At 43.0% G+C, this 13,485-nt stretch overlaps 1 long non-coding RNA gene across 1 annotated transcript; it reads right to left on the reverse strand.

The window, feature by feature from the left end:
* Window positions 1-3,448: 3,448 nt before the first annotated feature.
* On the reverse strand, window positions 3,449-13,198 carry LOC143658949 (uncharacterized). The gene is made up of 3 exons (XR_013163377.1): window positions 12,957-13,198; window positions 5,731-5,868; window positions 3,449-3,811 (listed from the first exon to the last, which is right to left on the reverse strand). It is a non-coding gene; the product is annotated as an uncharacterized LOC143658949 (long non-coding RNA).
* Window positions 13,199-13,485: the final 287 nt, after the last annotated feature.

The raw sequence follows: 13,485 nt of genomic DNA on the forward strand, positions 1-13,485 counted from the left end.
AGTACAGATTAGAAAGAGCATCTACTGGGGACGTGTGATCCTCAACTGCTGAGCTAGTATTGAACCTCAGCTCATGGGGTCATGGTGGCCATCCTTTGAACATTCATGCCTGTGGTAGTTTGAGGCTGTTATGTACCCCAGAAAAGTTCACGTTCTTTTAATGTATTCCTATGGGTGCAGACCTATTGTGGTGGGACCTTTTGATTGGTTATTTCTCTGTTTTGTTTTTTTTGATTGGTTATTTCAATTGAGATCTGACTCACCTTATTCAAGGTGGGTTTTCGTCCTTTTACTGGCATCCTTTATAAGAAGACACACACAGAAGCTAAGAGATAAAATTCAGTGAAACACCCAGAGGAGATTACAGAAAAAGCACAAATGGTGTTTTAGTATGTTGGAGCTGCCTGAATGTGATATACTAGAATTGGAACCATTTTTTAAGAAGAGGATTTAATAAGTTGCAAGTTTAACAGTCCTAAGGCTGTGAAAATGTCCCAATTAAGGTATCAAAGGAAGATACCTTAATACCAAAGAAAGGGTTGGGCTGATGAAGTTCAGGGTTGCTCTCTCAGCTGGGAGGGCACATGGCAACATCTGCTAGCTTTCTCTCCTCATTTCATAATGCTTCTTCAATGACTTCCCCGGGGCTCTGTCAGTTCTGTTGACTCTGTCAATTCTAGCTGCTCTAAAGCCCTCATAAAGGGCTCCATAAGCAACCCCAACTTGAATGGGTAGAGACACATTTCCATGGAAACCATCTATTCAAAAATTACGTGCACAATTGGATGGGTCACATCTCCATGGAAACAATCAAAAAGATTCCCACCCAGCAATATTGAATGAGGATTAAAGGACATAATAGCTTCAAACCAGCACAGATGGAGAAGCCAGAAGCTGAAGCAATGAAACCTGGAAGAGAAGAACCAGCACACAGAACCCTGTGCCTTGCTATCTGACAGAGGAGCTCAAGCTGGTCTGTAAACCATCTGCAGAGAAGGTATCATCCTGTTTCACAGCTTTAGAACTGTAAACTTGTAAACTAATAAGTCTTCATTCTTAAAAGCACGCTCATTTCTGGTAGTTTGCATTTCATCAGCATTACCAAATCAGGACAAAGCCCATCCCAGAGTTATCTTCTCTTTCAGTTGATTATTCTAGTAGCTCATAGGAGTCATTCATTGTATTCTATACTTGAGGTCTGAATTATATGTCCTGATGAGCCATTCCAAAAAGAACCAAACTGGTGGCACCTTGTGGCTTGTTGGTAGCTGTCTGAGAATGCACTCAGGACTGTGATTCACATATGGCAACCTTCTTGGCTGCAGGTTCAGTATAGGCTACCTTTGATTTTTGCTAAATTTCAGTAGGTTAGATGTAAGTTGTGTACTTTGGTTTAAATTATTTTCATTGTTCTGAAAATTGGCTTCATGTTTCAGAAGCTGGGAGCCATTTAATATTCCAGTTCTCATGTCTTATGTGTTCTACAAATCGGCAGGTAGTTCAGGATAAGATAATGAGCCAATACTTCTTTGCATTAGATGGTGTCTTATTTTCCTAGGGCACAACAGAAAGTTATTTCCTCAAAGGTGTGGGGTAGCTGAAAACTCCCAAATAAGGTGTTGAAAGGAACATATTCTCTCTGAAGTCTGTAGGGGAAAATATGTTCCCTGCCTCTTTCCTGGCTTCTGTGGTGGCTGGAAACCCTTGGACTTCAATCTCTGCCTCAGTTGTCACATGGCTGTCTTCTCTCTTTTCAATTCTATGCCTCTTCTCCCCTTCTTATAAGGACACCCGTCATCTTGGGTTAAGGGCCCTTCTCACTCCAGCATAACCTTGTTTTAACATGCCTATTTCCATCTGAATCAACTGTATTTCCAAATAAGGTCACATTCTGAGGTATGGGGATTAAGACTTCAATATATTGCTTGAATATTGTTGAAATGATATTGTTAAATACATCATTTTTGAAGGATGCAACTCAACCCATTACAGGTGGTCACTGGATCATTTCTTTGTAGCAATATCATTAGCATCACTATCCAGCTGGGAGATTGTGGCTTTGCAGACACCTTGACTTGTCCTTTGGTGTGGGGTAAGGATTGAGTTATGTTCCCCCAGTCAACAATGTAGAATGGGTCGGTCTCAATGGAATGGAACTCTTGGGAAGACAGACCAAGCTTAACCTGAGACCAGATATCCTCACCAGCTTCCCTCCCGGCGGTCACTGGTGGCTGCAATCCTCACAGCCTTATGAAATGGCAAAGGTTTAGTGGAGACTTTGAGCTTCACATTGAACTGGAAGTGCTTGATATGATTTCAGAAAAAAATTTCAGATTTAACATTCTGGAGCCATCTTTATCAAGTTTTAATGTTTCCACCAGAGATATTCATAAATCTAAAGATAAGCCTATGTGATCAAGTGGTCTTCCATCTTAATTTATTTAATAATGCAATTGAAATCAGAACTGGGTGCGATGATGTGCAAGCTGTCATGGAGTGATTCATGCTGCTCGCATGTTGGGTAATTGGTGGTTTATGTGCTGTGAGCTTGGGTTCTGTAGAGTCTCGTTAAAAGAGAAAGGTGGCTTTGTCTTATGGAATGGTCACTAATATTTTTGCTTTTCTTCAAATATTATTTAACTCAGAAGCCAACTCTCAATAAAATATCTTGCATGTGAGAGCTCATTGAATTGCAGCAGTTAAACGTTTGCTCTGTTTACCAGCCCAGCACTTTGTTCCCATAACCACTGAAAATAACTTTCAGGACACATTATTTAGAAAAATAGTAATAATAGTGCCCCCATAAGATCTGTTTTCTGATGAGTCCTGTGGTTAGGAATTAGTTTCCTGTGGGAGTCTGAAGAAAGGAATGTTCCTAGGTGGAATTAAGGCAAACCCCACCAATCCTATAGGTCAGTGCTTTTCAAACCTTAACCTGCATAGGAACCACCAGAAAAACTTGTTGAAACTCAAGTTTCTGCTTCAATAGGTCTAGAGAGAGAGCCATGGAATTTGCATTTCAAACAAGTTGTCAGATTCCCCTGCTGCTGTCCCTTGCCTTGAACAGCCTGTGATAGTTTCCATCCCTACAAAACTACCAACTCCCAGCTGATCTTCTTAGTTTGAATTGTTAGCTTATGATGGGTTTCATTCAGGGAACACTGGCTGTGTGGGAAGCTTTGCTCATCAGTTCCTTTTCCTAGTGTCCCTTTGAGACTGGAAACTGGAGGTAGGGATGTGGTTGCTTTAGGACAGCGAAGCTATAGCGAACAGGTACTCACTTCCTTGGGGTGGCATTGTGTGTGTGTGGGGGGGGGCATCCAGATTGTCTTTTGAATGCAAATAAGTGAATTGTTCTCCCTGGTTAGTAACCGGTAATGACTACTTCCTCCCATAGGGCAAGAATCTGACTGCCTTTGGGAGTAACTGAGTGGAAGAAAATGTATTAGTGAAGTCTTCAAAGGAAACAGAAGACAAATGCTGGTGGGAATCAGAAAAGCACTTGAGGATGGAAGGGTCTGAAAAGTGGGAGGCAGGGTTAAGGGATTCACAAGGATAGTGAGTCTCCTAGGGACTTCCAAGGGCAGGAAGACAATTCACCTTCATGTTTGGAAAAGCAGCAGAAGTCAGCATCATTCCCGGAGCACAGAGGGAGTGGGGGCCCTGGAATGGGGCCACCCAGCAGGAAATGTGGTCACCAAAGAATGCAGCCATGGTCCAAACCACAGAAATAGCTTGATGTTCACGGTCAAAGCCAGGAGGGCAAGAGAGCCTGGGTAATACCATTTGGAGGCCAGACTGGAGAATGGGTCTTGGAGAAAGAACATTTTAGAGGGGGTCTGAGTCCAGTGGATAAGATAGGAGCCGAAGGGCAGTCCACCCTGCCTAAAGTCTTGTGGGGAAAACCCAGATCCATGTTAATATTTTGGTTTCAAAAATAACTACAGTCCTTCCACAAAGGAAGGACTTCCACATAGCCTCTAAGAACCCATTTTCCTTTTCTAAAGGAACAGTATTGAACTGTCTGATCAGGAAGAACATTTCCATTCTGAAAGTTCTGTTATCAGTAGAGGTATAATCTCCCTGGCAATGTGGGGCATGACTCCCAGGGATGAGCCTGGCCTTGGCACTGTGGGGTTGACAATGGCATGCTGACCAAAATGGTGAATGGAGTATAACAAAATAAGGTTTCAGTGGCTAAAAGATTTCAAATAGAGTCGAGAGGCTACTCTGGAGGTTACTCTTATGTAAGTTTCAGCTAGATATTGCTAATTGTCATAGTATGCCAAGCCCCAAACAATAATATTCCTGAAAATTCTAAATAATACCCAGGGTTCTATCTGAGACTCTATAATAGTTTCACTTAGTTTATTTTTCCAAAACCTAAAAGGTCCAGATGGGTTCCTTAGCCAGAAAATCCCTGAAACCCAAAGGTACCAGTCTCTCCAAGAACATCAGCTAGTTGCATATCCCTACCCCATAATGTCGACACCCCTTCTTAGTACGAAGAAGTTAGAATGGTCACTGCCCAAATGTCCCTAAAGATTGAGTAAAGGATCAAATGAGAGGAGGAGTTGTAATAGAGATGATAGGATTTAGCAAACGACTATGACTGCTAAGTCATTATATTTATATTTCTTTTTAGTCTCCAGTGTCTTAAACCAACTAGAAGGAAATACCTAAAATTGTGGAAATGTCATCCATATCATTCTTTGCAGTTTGTTCTATAATTAAAATGTACTTTGAAATCTATCCCTTTTTTGTATGTATTTCACAATAAAAAATGTTTAAAAACAAAACAGAAAAAACTGTTAGTGGAACCATGAACAAGAATAAAAGAAAATTTAAATATTAATAGTGGCTAGCTTTGGTTGAAGGAAATGTATATACAATTATATCAACACAATAAAATCAAATAAAAATATACCAACAAAAATTCTATTATCAATGTAGACATGGGTCATAAGCAAGATTCCTAATTTTGGTGTGACTGGTGTTAAGGCTGGGCTGTCTTCAGCCTTATGAGTGGTTTACACCATGCTAATGAGCTAGTGTAAAGGTATATTAAGATGTCAAGTTGGGAGGTCTCTGATGCTACTGAGGCCTGATATTAACCAAAGGAGACATGATATCAAAGTATAGAGACCACAGGTGGGCAGATGACATTTGATTGGCTCCCTTCTCCATTCCCTACCATGGATTTGGCAGTACCACCTCTCAACCAGACTCTGAGTGTGGTGGACTCGAAAGTCAATCAGATGGCTTTCCCAACTTGAAAGGGACTTGCCAAATAGCAGGCATATAGCAGGTAAGAGAGGCATGGTCAGAAATAACTACAGGATGAAGCAAAGGGGAAAGGTCAAGAGGAAGAAGCAGACACCTTTGGAATCTAAGAGGAGAAGCTGTTCCTGGGCAAAATTAGGGCAGGCCCTGCTAAATAGGGTCTTGAGATATTTGAAAGGTCTTGAGAGAATGATACCAACTGTGGCATTGTGGATCAGCCAATTCTGGGAGCCTTGAGCAGAAGTCTTGTATTATGTACTTTTCCCCAGCCCCTGCCATCATGCCTGCCTGATGGGTGCTCAGTGAAAGTGAGACGAATGAGAGCACAGCAGGAAGGGCACTGTGAGCAGAGTTCAGCTAAGCAGAGGCTCAGGTGGAGGAATGTGGAGGACAGGACACATACAAGGCACCATGAAGACTGAGAGGTGTGTAACAGGACAGGTTTACCTGAGGACTAATTCCCACAGTGGATGAAGATTGTGCTTCCTGGGTGACTGACATCTTGCACGAAACTCCATTTTTAGCTTAAGGGGCAGTTTCTTCCAACAAATCAAAGTTCCACTTCCTGGTAGGTCTGGGAAGGCCCTAGAATTTGAAATAACAAGATTTCAGATGCTGCCACTGCTGCTCATGGTCTACTCCCTTGAGCTGCACTGAGATAGACCATCCCTACAAAATTAGTACCTTGCTGCTGACCTTAAGAGTAGAAGTTGTTCTTTCATGATTAGATTCATGCAAGGAACATTGCCAGATGAAAAGCTTAGCTCCTTGCACACCCAGCCCATTGCCCTTTACCTCTCACCATCAGTAAAGGTGGAAAACATGGTGAGTCATCAGTCACTTGCAAACTTGAAGACCGCAGAGAAATGGAGCATGACATCAGTAGGTTTGGATGGCAGGGGGTGTATCAAACAGAAAGAGTCTTGAGCTACTGAGTGCCCAGTGAGATTGGAGAGGAGAGGAAGGACAGATGAAGGGTTAGGGTCTTACAGTGGTGGTGAACACACGATCATCGCTCCTTCCCAGCTTTTTGCTTTGTTTTGTTTTTTTGTCATGGGCAGGCCCTGGGAATTGAACCTCCCTGCTTTCTTCTCTGGAGATGATGGGCTGTTATTGAAGAGGATGCAGACTTGGCAAGGCCTTGGCAAAAATTCTTCTCTGCTTCTTAGTTGTTAAGGGAGATGTTTGCTTGAGGAGGCTCAGGTACTTTACCAGGGTGGGGGACCCAGTGGTTGTGGCAAGGCACAGAGATGAGGCTCTCCATGGAGAAAAGGAGACACTGGCTGGTTCCCATCTCCTACAGAATGGAAGCAGAACAGCACTCAAGCATAACGAATTGGGTGAAGAGGGTCTTATAGGAGGCAAAGTCAGTGAACTTTCTTCTCCTTGGGATATTGACTTTTTTCGAGGGGTGCGTGGTCTGGGAATCGAACTTGGGTCTCAGGCATGAAAGGCAAACATTCTACCACTGAACCACCCATGCAGCCGGGGCATTGACTTTAAAACTCAAAACCTTGTAGCCAATTTCAGGCTGTTCACAGAGAGGACAACATGAGAGGAGTTCTGAGGCAATTGCTGCTAAATGTTTAGCATTGAACACGGTTTAGCCATTTGCCCTTTGACACATAAAAAAGCAACTATAGATTCATGTGGACTATAAATTCTCTATAAGATGGCATATAATTATGTTCTGATTGATAGGAAGCTTCAATTTCACAATTCTAGGGTTTGCTTAACCTCTGAGGAGAGATTTGTCAGTTCCATATCTGTGACAGTAGAAGGAATATCAAGTGAACCAACTCAGTTTCTTCCCTCCAGCATTTGATAAGCCCCACATTTGCTTGAAGGTAAGATTTTGAGAAAAATCTAACCCCAAAGCACCTCCCCACACCCCCAGTCCCCACCCCCACATTTATCTCCAGGTGTATCTAATACCTTTGATGAAATTATTCCCATTTTTCTGTTATTTTCTTTCTCTTGAGAGAGCTAATTAGAAGGAGAAATAATTAATGTTCCTGCATAATTTGACTAGAACATTGTCAACCTATAAAACAAGCTCTACTGGTTCTGCCAGTGATTTTTCTTGATAAGGGAGCTGGCAGCCTCTGTGTAAATTTGTTCTGCTATGTGTAAATGGATGTGGGGAGCAAATGTTCCTTTCCTTACAAGATCTATTGCACTGAGAATGAGGTTCTTGTTGTGAGGCGTGAGAAATAGAGCCAACTGCATTTATAGTGGCCTTCTGGATAGATGGTTTCCTGGGATGTTTAGGAAAGTTGGACATTCCTAGGTACTGAAGAGGACCCAGGACAACACAACTTCACTTATAGCTCAAGAAGCAGAGAGCTGGGGACAAGAACTTATGAGTAAAAAAACAACTTCTAGAGCCTTGAACTAGCCTCTTGGCTTTCTATACAATGGAAGGGCCAATGATGTGTGTCTCCATTGTGGTGGGGTTGGGAGCATGGAGGACATAGCCCAGTAGGAGGGCTGGAACCACTGACTGCTGTCTTACTCCGTATTTGGAGTGGGACACCAAGGGCAGGTCTGCCTTAGGTAGAGCCTTTGCCTTCCCTGTGCTTTATCATCAAGTCAAAGAGATGATCCAGGGATGGCTAGTCCTCCTTCACCATCTGAGAGTCTACAGAGCCCATGGGTAGCTCCTCCCCCAGTGTTTCACTACACTCCCCCCAGAGACTCTACTACAACATGGCCCAACTCACAGACTTGCTCCAGCAACTTGCCCTAGATGCTATCCACCAATGATCCTGACTCCTAGAGAAATAGCACCTTGTGAGCAGCTCTGGGTTGCCCAGTGAGAGACTCAGAATACTTCTCTAATGGCAAACAGGGTGAGAATATTGTCTCCTCTTTCCTTTTCTTCTGTCCACACTTCCACTGCTCTCCTTCCTCTTCTTTTTATTCTCTGGAGTGATCCCATCAATTCTGTGTGTTGCTGTGTCACAGGGCCTATTCTGAGAGAATGTATGGGTGCTGATTACCTATAGTTTGCAGTGACTTCTGCCACTAAAAAAGGCTTCCCATGAGTGCTCATGGATTGGCTTCTCCCCAGGTCACAAGGTACCTGGGAAACTTGGGTGGAGGAACCCAAGCCTGGAAGAAGTACGAATGCAAAACCCTGGTAGGGAATTCTGATTGTCCTCAGGTTCTTTCCACTCCAGACATGCCCTACTTGGGAATGCAGATTAAGCAAGCTCCACGGGTCTTCATCATAATATTACTCGAAGTCCCATAGAACCTGCCATGGGGCAGAGAAAGAACTCCAGGCTGTTTGTTATTGGGTCTTAATCTCCTTGACTGTAAAATGAGGGGATTGGCCTTGATGGTCTCTGATGTTCCTTCCAGTCCTGGAAACAGCAAAGGCTGTTTGAGGTCTTCTTTCACATTCCCTCTGTCCATGTCTGCTTATCCATTGCTGAAAACAAATTACCCCAAACCTCAGGGTGTTAAAATGATGATTTGTTATTATTGCATTGGTCAGAATTTTAGACAGGGTACAGCTGAAATGGCTCATCTCTGCTCCACTCATGTCTGAGGTCTCATCTGGGCTGATGTTTCCCGGGGTCCATTGTCTGCATGCAGCATCTTCCTGTAGCTTGCTGGGGCTTCCTCACAGCAGAGCTGCCTCAGGATAGTCAAATGCATATACGGTTGTTCAAGGGTGGGTGTTCCAAGGGGTGTGGGTGCAAATTGCAAGGCTTCTGTTGATCTAACCTTAAAAATCACAGAAACCAATATCACTCCCAACACATCCTATGCATCAAGCAATTCAGGAGAGTGGGTCCCTAAGATTCCACCTGTCAATGGAGGAGTACAAAGAATTTGTGGTTATCTCTTATCCACCACGACCCATCTCTGAGTCAACTTGCAGCCAAGATGAAGAATTCTTCTATAGCCTAACGATGTTCCAACCCAAGCCTGCTCTCATTCTCTGCTTGAGGGCTTCCTCTGGTGTCTCAGGAGCTTGCTCAGCAAATGGGCAGTACCCCAGAAATGCCAGTTCTTTAAAAGCAAGCTCACTCAATGAGCAACAGGAGTAAGTAACTAGTACCCCACTTTTCCATTCCATGTTGGGCTGATTTGGAGGCACAATCTGGGGCATAGCTTGGAGGGTCCCCAGGGGGATTGGGCACAGAAGCCACAGCAGTGACATGTTCCTTCCTGGCTTCCTTTCCAACCCTGTCTTATGTTTTCCTTCCTTTCATTTAGGTTTCCCAGTTCATTGTCCTCCCCTTCTCCCCACCAAAAAACAAAACAGAAACAAAAAACCCTACTTGCTCTCAAGTCCTTGTCTAGGCTCTGCTTTGGGGGGACACCCAAACTAACACAAGAGCTTGGGCGAGCATCTCTTTTAAAGGTACATACTAAATGCCAAATAAATGTGAACGCTATTTATCTTGCCTTCTGAAAATGCCTTACAACCTAATATGGTTAGTTTCATTCCAGATACAGACAAAAATGTTATGATCTGACTCCTTCAGTGATTTCATGGTTAAACTGTGCTTGTGCCTGTGTACTTCTTAGTCTTCCAAGATCAAAGGAACCTTGCTGTCCTTGAGTAAACCATCTGCCCACCATCGTCATGAGTCACACACCATGGTTTGTGTTGGACGTGGTCCACAGCAACAACACACCTTGGCAGTGCTTGGCAGAAAGGCCTTCAGGATGGATTAATGCAGACCTCACTGTCAGCCCTGTCAGTGGCCCTTGTGTCTTTCTGTGGTTTTATTCCTAGGATAAGTACATAGGGATGCTTTTAGTTTTGTTATTTTAGAGTTAACATTTAATGACATTGTGCCTTCAATAGCTGCTTGATTTCAGGTATGCTTAGGATCCACATTTAGTAGATGAGGAGAGCAAAGCTTAGAGAATTTGATGTAGAGAAGTTGAAAAATTGCTTACTTCTGGGGTACATCACAAACTAATGTACCCCAGAAAAGCCATGTTCTTTAAATCCTAATCCAATCTTGAGAGGCAGACCTATTTTTTAAGTGGGACATTTTGATTAGGTTGTTTCTACGGAGTTGTAACCCCACCCATTCAAGGAGGGTCTTTATTAGTTCACTGGAGTCTTTAAAAGAGCTCCTGGAGAAAGAGCTCAGAACCAACCCAGAGAGCAGAGAAATGAAACCAAGACACGGATGTTTGGAGATGCTAAACTAAGAGATAAAATACAGAGTTTGCCCCAGAGAAGCTACCTGAGGGCCCACAGAAGCTCAGAGAAGAGGCCACTGGAACCAGGAGCTGAGAGCAATGAAACCTGGGAGCAAAAGGCCAGCAGACATTGCCATTTGCCTTCCCATGAGATAGAGAAACCCCAGAAGTGATTGGCCTTTTTAGAGTGAAGGTGTGCTCTTGTTGATGCCTTAATTTGGACATTTTCATGGCCTCAGAATTGTAAATTTGTAACCTAATAAATCCCCTTTGTAATAAGCCCATCCATTTCTGGTGTATCGCATTCTGGCAGCATTTGCAAACCAAAACACTAAATTCAAGTTTCTAACAAAATCTCCTCCTCCCAACACTGTCCTCACAGGCTTTGCTCCCCATTAATTTCTAACACATATGCACACACATCTTAGAAGCGGGGAAGGGAGTCTTTTGGGATGCCATTGTTATTATCATGAGATATGCTGCTATATTTGTGGATATATTAGACCCAAATTCAAAGACTTTGGGGGTCAAGAAAATATTCCCAAAAAGCTGAAAGAGCTAGGAATTGCTGGGAACTACAAATAAGAGGAAGCACAATATCAGGAGCATATCAAGTATGGGAGTGGGGGCCAGTGATCTGTATTGGGTGTAGGCTAGGGGTTCATTGTCTGCAGAAAATAGAAAAAGAAAACAAGAAAGCTGACTAAAATCGTGTCTTCTCTAGAAATTCTACCCAATGCCAGTGATGAAATATTTCTTCTCCAAAATATCTTTTGTTGGCCTATGTTCTAAACAATTGCTGCAGTTACCAGTTTCAGTGCTTCAGTGGTGTACATGTTAGCTTCAAATTAGCGTACATTTATTATATATCCCTTAACTTGTCCAAGTTTGCGTTTATGTTTAAAATTTCAAATAGTGGCATAGTGTGAGAATTTTGAGGTGCAAGAGTTTTGTTTGGTAAGTTCAAATTTTAGCACATATGTGAACTATGTTTATTTCATTTCATGAATGTTATCAAAAATAATTTTACCTTACAGAGGGAATGAGTGTTAAAAACGACCCACTTTACAGGTGCACGGGTGGTTCAGGGGTAGAATGCTCGCCTTTCTTGCGGAAGACCTGGGTTTGATTCCCAGACCACGTACCACCCCACACAAGAAAAAACACAATAAAGGAAAATTACCCACTTTGGCATTAAACATGCTATGTGTACATTACATTTTACCATCACAAAGTGGAAGTCCAGGCTTTTATTTTTTTGCATACAGTTGTCTTAAACCTGAAATATATGTGGTATTGTGAACTGAGAAATAACTAAAGCTGCAAAGTAACAAAGACCTTAATTGGGGGACTTAGAATTGTGATTCATGGAGCACAGATTCCAGAGGAAACCCAAACCGTGCTCCATCTTGGCAGTACCCAGGCAAGGGTTTTTATGAAAAAGAAAAAGATTACATAAGTTATTTGTGATTGTGGATATTTGGGGTGCTCCAAATGTTGAGTCTGGTGTCAGGATGCCCTTGGGCTTTTGAGGAACACTTGTATACTGTGGCAATTTGTGATATCTGGCTGGGATTTGCATAAGAGTGACCTCCAGACTGGACTCTGACTCCATTTTAAATCTCTTAGCCATGGTAACTCCATTTAAAAAAATTTCTTTTTACAACGTATTACACATACTATTATTTTTTTCTATTAAATTGCAGCTGTCACTGTGCCTTATTAAATTTTCACACCATATATCTTTATCTGAAAGCACAGATTATGGTCACTTCTCATAGAAAAGGGACTACTGATTGACCCTTCTGGAATGTTATGTCCCTGGGGCTTGAGAATTATGGTTCCAGAATCTTCAGACTGGCACATCAAAGACCCTGGGTTTTCTTGCTTGTTCTGGATACTGTGATGTGCCACACAGATGCCCTTTTGGGACAAAGGCACTCACTTCCCCATACAGGGGGTGTGGCTCCTGAAGGTATCTAGGTAAGCCATCCCTAGGGACTGCCTCAGTCAAGAGGAATTGCCTCACTCAAAGAAAGGCCCTTTCCTGGGAATGACCTGCATCCAGGGGCTGGTTCATGTGCGAGCACAAAGGCCCAGCCTCCTTGCCTCTGTTGGGGGCAGTTCTGAAAGGTAACCCCAACTGAGGCCTTCCTTGGGACAGTACCCACAGTTCAAATTCTTCCTCTGCCTGTGATGGCTAATTTCCTGTGTCTGCTTGGCTAAATTATGGTGTCTAGTTGTTTGGTCATCAAGCACTGGCTTGCCTGTTACTGTAGGTGGGATTTGCATCTATAGTCAGTTGATTGCATCTACAATCAACAAGGGTGATTGCCCTCAGCAGTGTGGGGAGTCTTATCATCCAATCAATTAGAGGTCTTAAAAGTCAGAACTGAAGATTTCAGAGGTCAGAAGAATTTCTGCCTGACTATCAGCATAGGCATTTGCTGGAATTTCTAGCCAGCCATCTTCCCCTGAACTAAGAACTTCAGCATTACCTTGACAGTAGTTTCCGGCCTGAGGCCTGCCCTATGAAGCTAGGACTTGTCAGCCGCTGTGGTTGCATGAGCCTGTTTCTTATAATAAATCTCTTCACACACATACATACACACACATAGAGAGAGAGAGAGACAGTGAAAGAGAAGGAGAGAGAGAGAGCTCTTCTTGGTTCTTTTTCTCTGGGGAACCCTGACTAATAAACTGTCAGCCCTACTTCTTTACTATCGCACAGGGATCAATTCTTAGAACGTACACCCACATGCTGCCTACATATACATTAGGTTCTGTTTCCCAGGAACACTATTATGACATCATACACCTCCCCAGACCCAGTCCCCAGAGACTGTATCTCTATCCTGCTTCCTGAGTTATGATCTCTTCTCTAAATGCTCATTGGTACCCCCACTTTCACCCTTACCTCTTAAGGTCTTGGCAAAGTGCAATAATCTCCTTAAAGCCTTCTGTGAATCCAGTAGGGATTCTGTGTTCTACTTCAGTTCTTTACAAATCTGTCCCCCCAAATATGCT

The sequence above is a fragment of the Tamandua tetradactyla genome, chromosome 2, assembly GCF_023851605.1.
Source record: "Tamandua tetradactyla isolate mTamTet1 chromosome 2, mTamTet1.pri, whole genome shotgun sequence".
NCBI classification, from domain to species: Eukaryota; Metazoa; Chordata; class Mammalia; order Pilosa; family Myrmecophagidae; genus Tamandua; species Tamandua tetradactyla.